Source organism: Zea mays, chromosome 1 (genome assembly GCF_902167145.1).
Source record: "Zea mays cultivar B73 chromosome 1, Zm-B73-REFERENCE-NAM-5.0, whole genome shotgun sequence".
Taxonomy (NCBI): Eukaryota; Viridiplantae; Streptophyta; class Magnoliopsida; order Poales; family Poaceae; genus Zea; species Zea mays.
Window position 1 is genome coordinate 277388301 of NC_050096.1, and position 8374 is coordinate 277396674.

Below are 8374 nucleotides of genomic sequence, written 5' to 3' on the forward strand. Positions count from 1 at the left end.
CAAATTGAGCACCACCGCCTGCGGGCTCTATAAATTGAGCGTACCCCCATCTCCGCCATGCATCCAAGCACCTACTGCACCCACCTGCATCCCGAAACCCCCACCAGAGAACGCGAATTTGGGACTTCCCCCAAACCGGTTGAAGAACATCGTGAAACCGGCTTCACCGCGGTTAGCCCTTTTCCGGTCAGTCCCCGTCCCCTGCTTTCTCGTTTGAGCACTCTCACATCGTTGTGATGCCTGCCAAACCCTTAATTTGCACGGAGTAGCCTCTGGTCGCCGGGAACGCGTCGGTCCTGCCGCGCTGCTCACGGCCACCGTGGCCAGAGCTCCTTAGTCACTCATGAGCCAAATTAAGTTGGGGGAACATTCATGGGGACTCGGATTTGGTCTCGGCCGAAGCTTAGCGCCTGTCTTAGCCTCAATCGGCCGGTGCAGTGGCTCGCCGGTGCTCAGCCGCACTTGAACGCCGTCGGGGATCGGGAAACGTAAAGGGATAGAATTCGAGGGACCTTCTTGCAAAGTGTAAGTGACCTTGTTAAACAGTAAGAAAACCCGTTCGCAGATAGTAAAAACCTCGAGTCCCTTTGTGCAAAACAGCCAGGGCGCGGATGCGCGCGGGCGCCTTTCCTCCCTGGACCTGGGCCGCTGGGTTGAATCCGGCCCAGTTCTATTCAATCCTTTTCTTTTTCTTTTTCCAGCAGAGCTTTAGAAATATGTAGAAAATTATAGAAAAATGATAAAATTGTGAAACTAATTTTCCTAGGTTTGTTATTTTCCATAGTATTTAATAAAAATAAGTTTGTGATTTTTAGTGGAAGTAAGAAATTTTAGAGTATTTAAAGTAGTTAAAAATGTTGGTTATGGATTTGTAGAAAACAAATGGTAATTCTAAAAATGCTCAAAATTTTTATATGAGTTCCTCATAATATTTAGAAGCCTTGGGTAGGGTTTGAATTGATTTGGACCTTGTTTGATCACCAAACCCAAAAAACACCCCCTGCCCTATGAACTCCTTTACCGACTCCGGAAACCCTAAGTTCCCGGAACTCCGTGAAGGAAAGTTGTATTCAAGACATAAATAATAAGTTTATGCTATCTTTGCATCCTCATGAGCATCCCATGGCATCCATTCTTATACCTATGTATGGTTATGATTAGAACGAGAAGAAGAGATAGAAGTAACTGAAGAAGAGACACCACCACCACCTTCGGAGTCTCAGGCCGGGAATCATTTCTACTTTGATATCTGTGGATCTGAGCCTGATTCACCTGTGAACGAAGGCAAGCCCCGGTGCATGCAACCCCTTTCCTTGTGTTTTTAAATACTTTTTGCACACTTAAGTCTAGTGAAATGTGCATTAGGTTCATAGGAGTTACTTGAAACCCTTTGATGCATTGTTTTCCTTGATATCCATACCTTTATAGATACTTCTGTGAAGTATCAAAATATGATTTACAAAAATGCTTAGCCTTGCTTAGATCTTGTGGATAGAGGTTGTCCTCAATTTAACCATGGAGAGGATGGCTTCTACCTGCAAGAATATTTTCATTTGGAGCAATAGTGGGATCTTACTGCAAAGTTCCCTGTGATGCTCTTTCATCCTAAGGAACAGACACAATCCTAAGGATGGAAATACTTAAATTGAGACTTGGGGTAGGAACAGGTGATGTTCTACCCAAGTTGGTTAAGGATTAACGCGTATGTAGGCGTGCTGACCGAGGACCCTTTAACTGGTCACATGCCTCGTCATGGGTAAGCCTTGCCTCGGGCAGACTAAGGCCGGAATAAGATAACACGAAATGGGCGTGGAGCGGTGGCGAGAGTAGCGTGTACCCTCCGTGGCAAGAGGCTGGACGGTGGTGTATCTGTGCTCTCGGTTTGCGTGAACCTGATCCGGTCTTAAGAACCCCGGTGGCGGGTTGACATATGCAAGGGTTAAGTGCTACATATGTCGTGTGATTGGAGATCCTCAGCTGAGTATAATCGATTCGGATCGCCGTACCTTCGCGGTTATGAAGACTTGGTCACTTCCCTGCAACCTAAAGTCAGGATGTGAACACGATGGATAAAAATGATGTTGTCTTGATGTGATGTGAAATTAGACTAGATGCAAATAGAGTCTATTAATACTTAACATGGCGTTAAAAGACTGAAAGTAAGGACTCACTTTAGTAAGCTATTTCTGCAAAAGTATAAGTTGATTTTTGCTAAAGCCTCTCCTTAACTCCTATTTATCCAGCATACCCTTGAGAGTCTTTTCCTTAGTCGGGTAAGACTTGCTGAGTATTCCATACTCAGGGTTTATCCCTTTGTTGTTTTAGGTGAGGAAGCGACAAACTTCTGTTGCTTTTGCTCCAAGGTGGTACCAAACGAGGAAAAACAAGACTGAAGTGCGGGAGGACTCGGTCCTCCACTTAGGATCTTTTGCTTATAACTTATCGGGAGGAGTTTGTGCCTCCCTTGGTTTGTATAATATTACTTCTATGCACTCACTTTTAGTCTGGTCTGTAATAACATAACTCAAGCTTGCTTTTGAAATAAATGTAAGTTTATGTAACTGCTTCCGCATTTCTTTATCTCCGATGTTCTGTAATGTCTGCAAGACGGGTGAGACGTTCCTGGTAAGGTAAGGAAAGATACCAAACTTGTCAAGTAGTTCAGGGGCACCTACAGGGTTGTCTGAAGTCCGTTGGACAAGGACAACTGTAGGTGGGCCTAATTACTTGGGAAGTTCCGTCACAGCTGGTATCGGAGCATAGCCCTTCTTTGCAGATATTATGAGGCATCTTCAAAAGGATTTTCAAAAGTCTTACCTAAAAATTCTTTTCTCTTCTTACCTAAGTATTCTGAAGAGTCTATCTTAAAGACCAGATAGGAAGAGTGCAATGTATAGAAGGTTGAATCGACTAAGGTTGATTCTGTACTTACACATGCATCATGCTAAGCACTATACTAATAACATTTTCCCCCTTAGAAAAGATGCCGCCACGCACCAGGCTAACGGCACGCAAGTCTACGGGACCAATTGGGGTGCCTCGGCATCAATTGGCTCCCCGACATGAAAGCAGCAGCAGTGGAAGTAACGACCCCATCGGAGACCTTGAAGCTCGTGTGAGTCGACTTCAAGCAGCGCTGCAACATAGGACTGATGCTTGGGTCACCGACGGAGATAGAATCAATGAACTGAGAAGGGACATCCGACACTTGCAGGATCAACTCGCTGATCGAGACTTAGCACTTGACTGGGCCGTGCAGTCTCGTTTGCTAATGTGTGCTAAGGAAGCAAGGGCTCAGGCCCGAATTAAAGAACTTAGCTCAACGGTTGATAACCTGCAGGTTTACTGCAATACGTTGCACGAGGAAGTCCATATATTATACTCACAATTACACCAAAGTGAGCCTGCACAACCTGCTGAGGCGGAAGCTGGACCATCTCACGTTGCGGGACGTGCGCTGGGTGGGGAGTTAGACCTTTTTGAGCCCCCTCCTTCTTTGAGGTTGGTTGATGTCTGGACTCCCACACCTGACGATGAGGCCGCCAAGACTAATGGAAAGCAGGAATAAGGGTGTAATAGAAGTAAAAGTAGAGTAGGGTATTGTAGGGTGTACTGTTGTATAATAGGTTGAACTTTTGTATAATGGGTATTGTATCCTGTTATGTAATATCGAGTTTGTATCATTACTTTTTATAGTAATGTAAAATGGAAGGTTTTCTCTGGCACATTATGTTTACTTCAAATGTTTTTGCCACAGATGCCGACCAGGACTAGAGGACACGATGCAGCAGGAACTTCTGGGGGACGGGATGTTACCCCAAACCCACCTCCAGTTCCTCCCACGTTAGCCGAGGCGATTGCCGCCTTGGTGAATGCCACCGCAGACAATACCCGCTTCCTTAGGGAAATGGCGGGTCAACAGCAATTCCAGCAGCAGGCGGGAAGAGGTTATCCGCAAGGCCCTCGTGAGACTACCTATCTGGATTTCTCGGAAACCCGTCCACCTCTATTCGTCAAGGCAGAAGATCCCCTAGAAGCTGATGAGTGGATTCGGGTTATTGAGCAAAAGTTTGGTCTTCTCCGTTGCTCAGAGACGCAGAAGCCGTTATTTGCAGCACAACAACTCCGTGGTCCTGCCAGTACCTGGTGGGGAAATTTCGTGGCTATTCAACCTGTCAACCATCAAGTCACCTGGGATGAGTTTAAAGCAGCCTTCCGTGAACACTACATCCCCGAAGGAGTGCTGCATATGAAACAAGAGGAATTTATGAAGTTACAACAAGGTGGAGATACTGTCAACCAATATCTCAACAAATTCAATCACCTGTCGCAGTATGCCATCGACCAGGTGAATACTGATTTAAAGAAGAAGAACTGTTTTATGCGGGGACTAAATGATCGGCTACAAAGGAAAATGGCCACATGCATAGATCTCACGTATGGAAAGGCTGTCAGCACAGCCTTATCTGTTGAAGCAAAATACACAAATTCTGGGAAGAATAAGGGATTCGGTGGTGAGAGGCCTAATCAGGGCCAGGCGAAGAAACCACGGTTTGTGATCCGACCTTCAAGCCAAAATCGCCCTTTTTCTCGTCCACCCTCATTCCCCTTCAAACAGCCTATCATTATCCGCCCCAACAATACCCCCACTACCCCAAAACAGCCGGGTGCCCCAGGCATTCGATTCCCTGCCTTGCCTAGTTCTTCAACTGGGTGTTTTAATTGCGGCAAGTCGGGACATTTTATCAAAGACTGCCCATATCCTAGGCAAAATCAATCTAATGCTTCGCAAGGATCTGGGAAATCAGCTCAGCCTAAAGGAAATGCTATGGGGAAGAATACGAAGAAAACGGGGCGTGTATATTACACTCAAGTGGCTACTACACCGGAAGGAGAGCCGGTGATGATGGGTACGTTTCCCATGGCCAGTCACCCAGCAATTATTCTTTTTGATTCTGGTGCTTCACATACATTCATTAGCAAGAAGTTTGTGGAACAACATCATATTGCATACCATGAATCAAAGGAGGGATTTAAAATTCATTCACCTGGGGGACACATTTATACTAGAGAAGTGGCCTATGGGGTGCCAATAACAATGGCCGGACGGAACTTTCCTGCTAACATGATTGTTCTAAAGGGCCAGGATATAGATGTAATTTTGGGTATGAATTGGTTAACCCAACACAAGGCAATTCTCAACACTGAACTCAGAACCGTCAGGTTGAGCTATAACCAAGAAGAGATTCTTTTGACTCTCCCCGCAACCAATCCGGCCAAAGCTTCTGGTAGAGTCTATGAAGCCATTGTACCGGAAATCAAGAACATTCCGGTAGTATGTGAGTTTCCATATGTATTTCCGGAAGATTTGCCTGGACTGCCCCCTGAAAGAGATGTAGAATTCGTAATTGAGCTAAAGCCCGGTACGGCTCCCATCTCCCGAAGATCGTACCGCATGCCCCCTAATGAATTAGCGGAACTGAAGATTCAATTACAAGATCTACTGAATAAGGGATTCATCCGGCCAAGCTCGTCCCCATGGGGTTGTCCCGCCATTTTTGTTAAGAAGAAGGATCAAACCTTGCGAATGTGCGTGGATTATCGACCCCTGAATGAGGTCACTATCAAGAATAAGTACCCTCTTCCAAGGATCGACATCTTATTTGATCAACTGACTGGGGCGAGGGTATTTTCTAAAATTGATCTCAGGTCGGGCTATCATCAAATCCATATTCGGCCTGAGGATATACCGAAAACCGCGTTTACTACGCGGTATGGATTGTTTGAATACTTGGTAATGTCTTTCGGGCTCACAAATGCTCCTGCCCACTTCACTTACTTAATGAACTCGGTGTTCATGCCCGAGTTGGACAAATTCGTGGTAGTCTTCATCGACGATATCTTGATATATTCTAAGAATGAAGAGGACCATGCTCAGCATCTACGGATTGTATTGACGCGCCTCAGGGAACATCAACTATATGCCAAGTTCAGTAAGTGCGCGTTCTGGCTGGAAGAAATTCAATTTTTGGGACACGTGTTATTGGCTAAAGGAATTGCGGTAGATCCTAGCAAGGTCAAACATATTCTGGAGTGGAAACCCCCAACAACTGTTCACCAAGTCCGGAGTTTTCTTGGACTAGCTGGGTATTATCGCAGATTCATACCAGATTTTTCTAAGCTTGTGAAGCCAATCACAAGTTTATTAAAGAATGACATTAAGTTCAATTGGTCTTCTAAGTGTAATGAAGCCTTTGAGCAATTGAAGACACTATTGACCACTGCTCCGGTATTGGCTCAACCGGACATCACTAAGCCTTTTGACGTTTATTGTGATGCATCTGGCAGTGGGCTCGGCTGTGTACTGATGCAAGAGGGCCGAGTGATTGCGTATGCCTCAAGGCAGTTGCGCCGACATGAGGAGCACTATCCAACTCATGATCTGGAGCTAGCTGCTGTGGTTCATGCCCTGAAGATTTGGCGTCACTATCTGCTGGGTAATGTCTGTCACATATATACAGATCATAAAAGTTTGAAGTACATCTTCACCCAGTCAGAGTTAAATATGAGGCAAAGACGATGGCTTGAGCTCATCAAAGACTATGAACTGGAGATCCATTATCACCCAGGTAAAGCCAATGTGGTGGCGGATGCGCTGAGTCGTAAGACTTCCTGCCACTGTCTTATGGCAAAGACCTCCGAGAACACTTTGTGTCAAGAAATGGAAAAGCTAAACCTGGGAATCATCCAACAAGGGACTCTGAATCAGTTAAAGCTTGAGTCAATCATTTTGCAAAGAATAATTGATGCTCAAAAGGATAATCTGGGTATGAAGCACATACGAGAAAAGATAAGGGCTGGAGTAGCCAAATGTTTCAAGGAAGACGATCAAGGTGTGATATGGTTTAAAAACCGCATAGTAGTGCCAAAGAACGAAGAGCTCCGCCAGCAAATTCTTGATGAAGCACATCTTAGTCGTTATTCTATTCATCCCGGAAGCACTAAGATGTATCAAGATTTAAAGCAACATTATTGGTGGACGAAGATGAAAATTGAAATTGCACGCTATGTGGCTAGATGTGACACTTGCAGACGTGTCAAGGCCATACACATGAAAACTGCTGGTCCATTACAATCTTTGCCAATCCCAACATGGAAATGGGAAGACATCAGTATGGACTTTATTGTGGGACTGCCCAGAACGGCCAAAGGGTATGATTCTATTTGGGTTATCGTTGATCGACTCATAAAGATTGCCCACTTCTTACCCGTTAGGGCCAAATATACAGTAGCCACTTATGCAGCATTATATATCAGCCGTATTCTCAGTTTGCATGGTATTCCAAAGACCATAGTGTCGGATCGTGGACCTCAGTTCGTATCCAAGTTTTGGGAAGAACTTCATAAATCCTTGGGTACCAAATTGCTCCACAGTTCGGCCTATCATCCTCAAACCAGTGGACAAACTGAGAGAGTTAATCAGATACTTGAGGATATGCTGCGGGCATGTGTCCTGGACTTCTCGCAAAAATGGGATGAATGTTTGCCCCTAGCAGAGTTTTCATACAATAACAGTTATCAAGAAAGTATCAAGATGGCACCTTTTGAAGCTTTGTATGGGCGACGATGTCGAACTCTGCTAAATTGGTCTGAACCTGGAGAAAGATACTTCTTTAGACCTGATATGGTGAAAGAGGTCGAAGAAAAGGTTCAGAGAATTATTCATAATATGAAGAAAGCTCAGACTCGACAAAAGAGTTATGCAGACCGACGACGACAACCCTTATGCTTTCTGGTAGACGATTATGTCTACTTAAAAGTTTCACCAATGAAGGGTGTATCGCGTTTCGGGGTTAAAGGGAAACTTGCACCTAGGTACATTGGTCCATTCCTGGTACTTGAGCAATGTGGACCAGTGGCATACCGACTTCAGCTCCCCGAAACATTGTCCGCTGTGCATAATGTGTTCCACGTGTCACAATTGAAGAAGTGTCTTCGGGTTCCTGATCGAACCATTGAAGTGACTGATGTTGTCCTGGAACCAGATTTAACATACTCGGAACATCCTATTCGAGTTCTGGATCAAAAGGACAGGGTTACCCGAAGAAAAACTCTCAAGTTCTACAAGATACAGTGGAACCAGCATTCGGAAGATGAGGCTACATGGGAAACCCAAGACTTTTTAGATAAGAATTTCCGAGGCTTTCTAGCCTCATGTAAATTGTAAAGCCTGTATAGCTGTTGTAATAAAGAAGTAACCCCCACATTACCCCTGCCTTGTACCAAAATTAAGGAAATAAAAATGTGATGTGTTTCCTTTACCATTACCTACCCTAGGATTTTTAATCTCGGGACGAGATTCTTTTATGGGGGG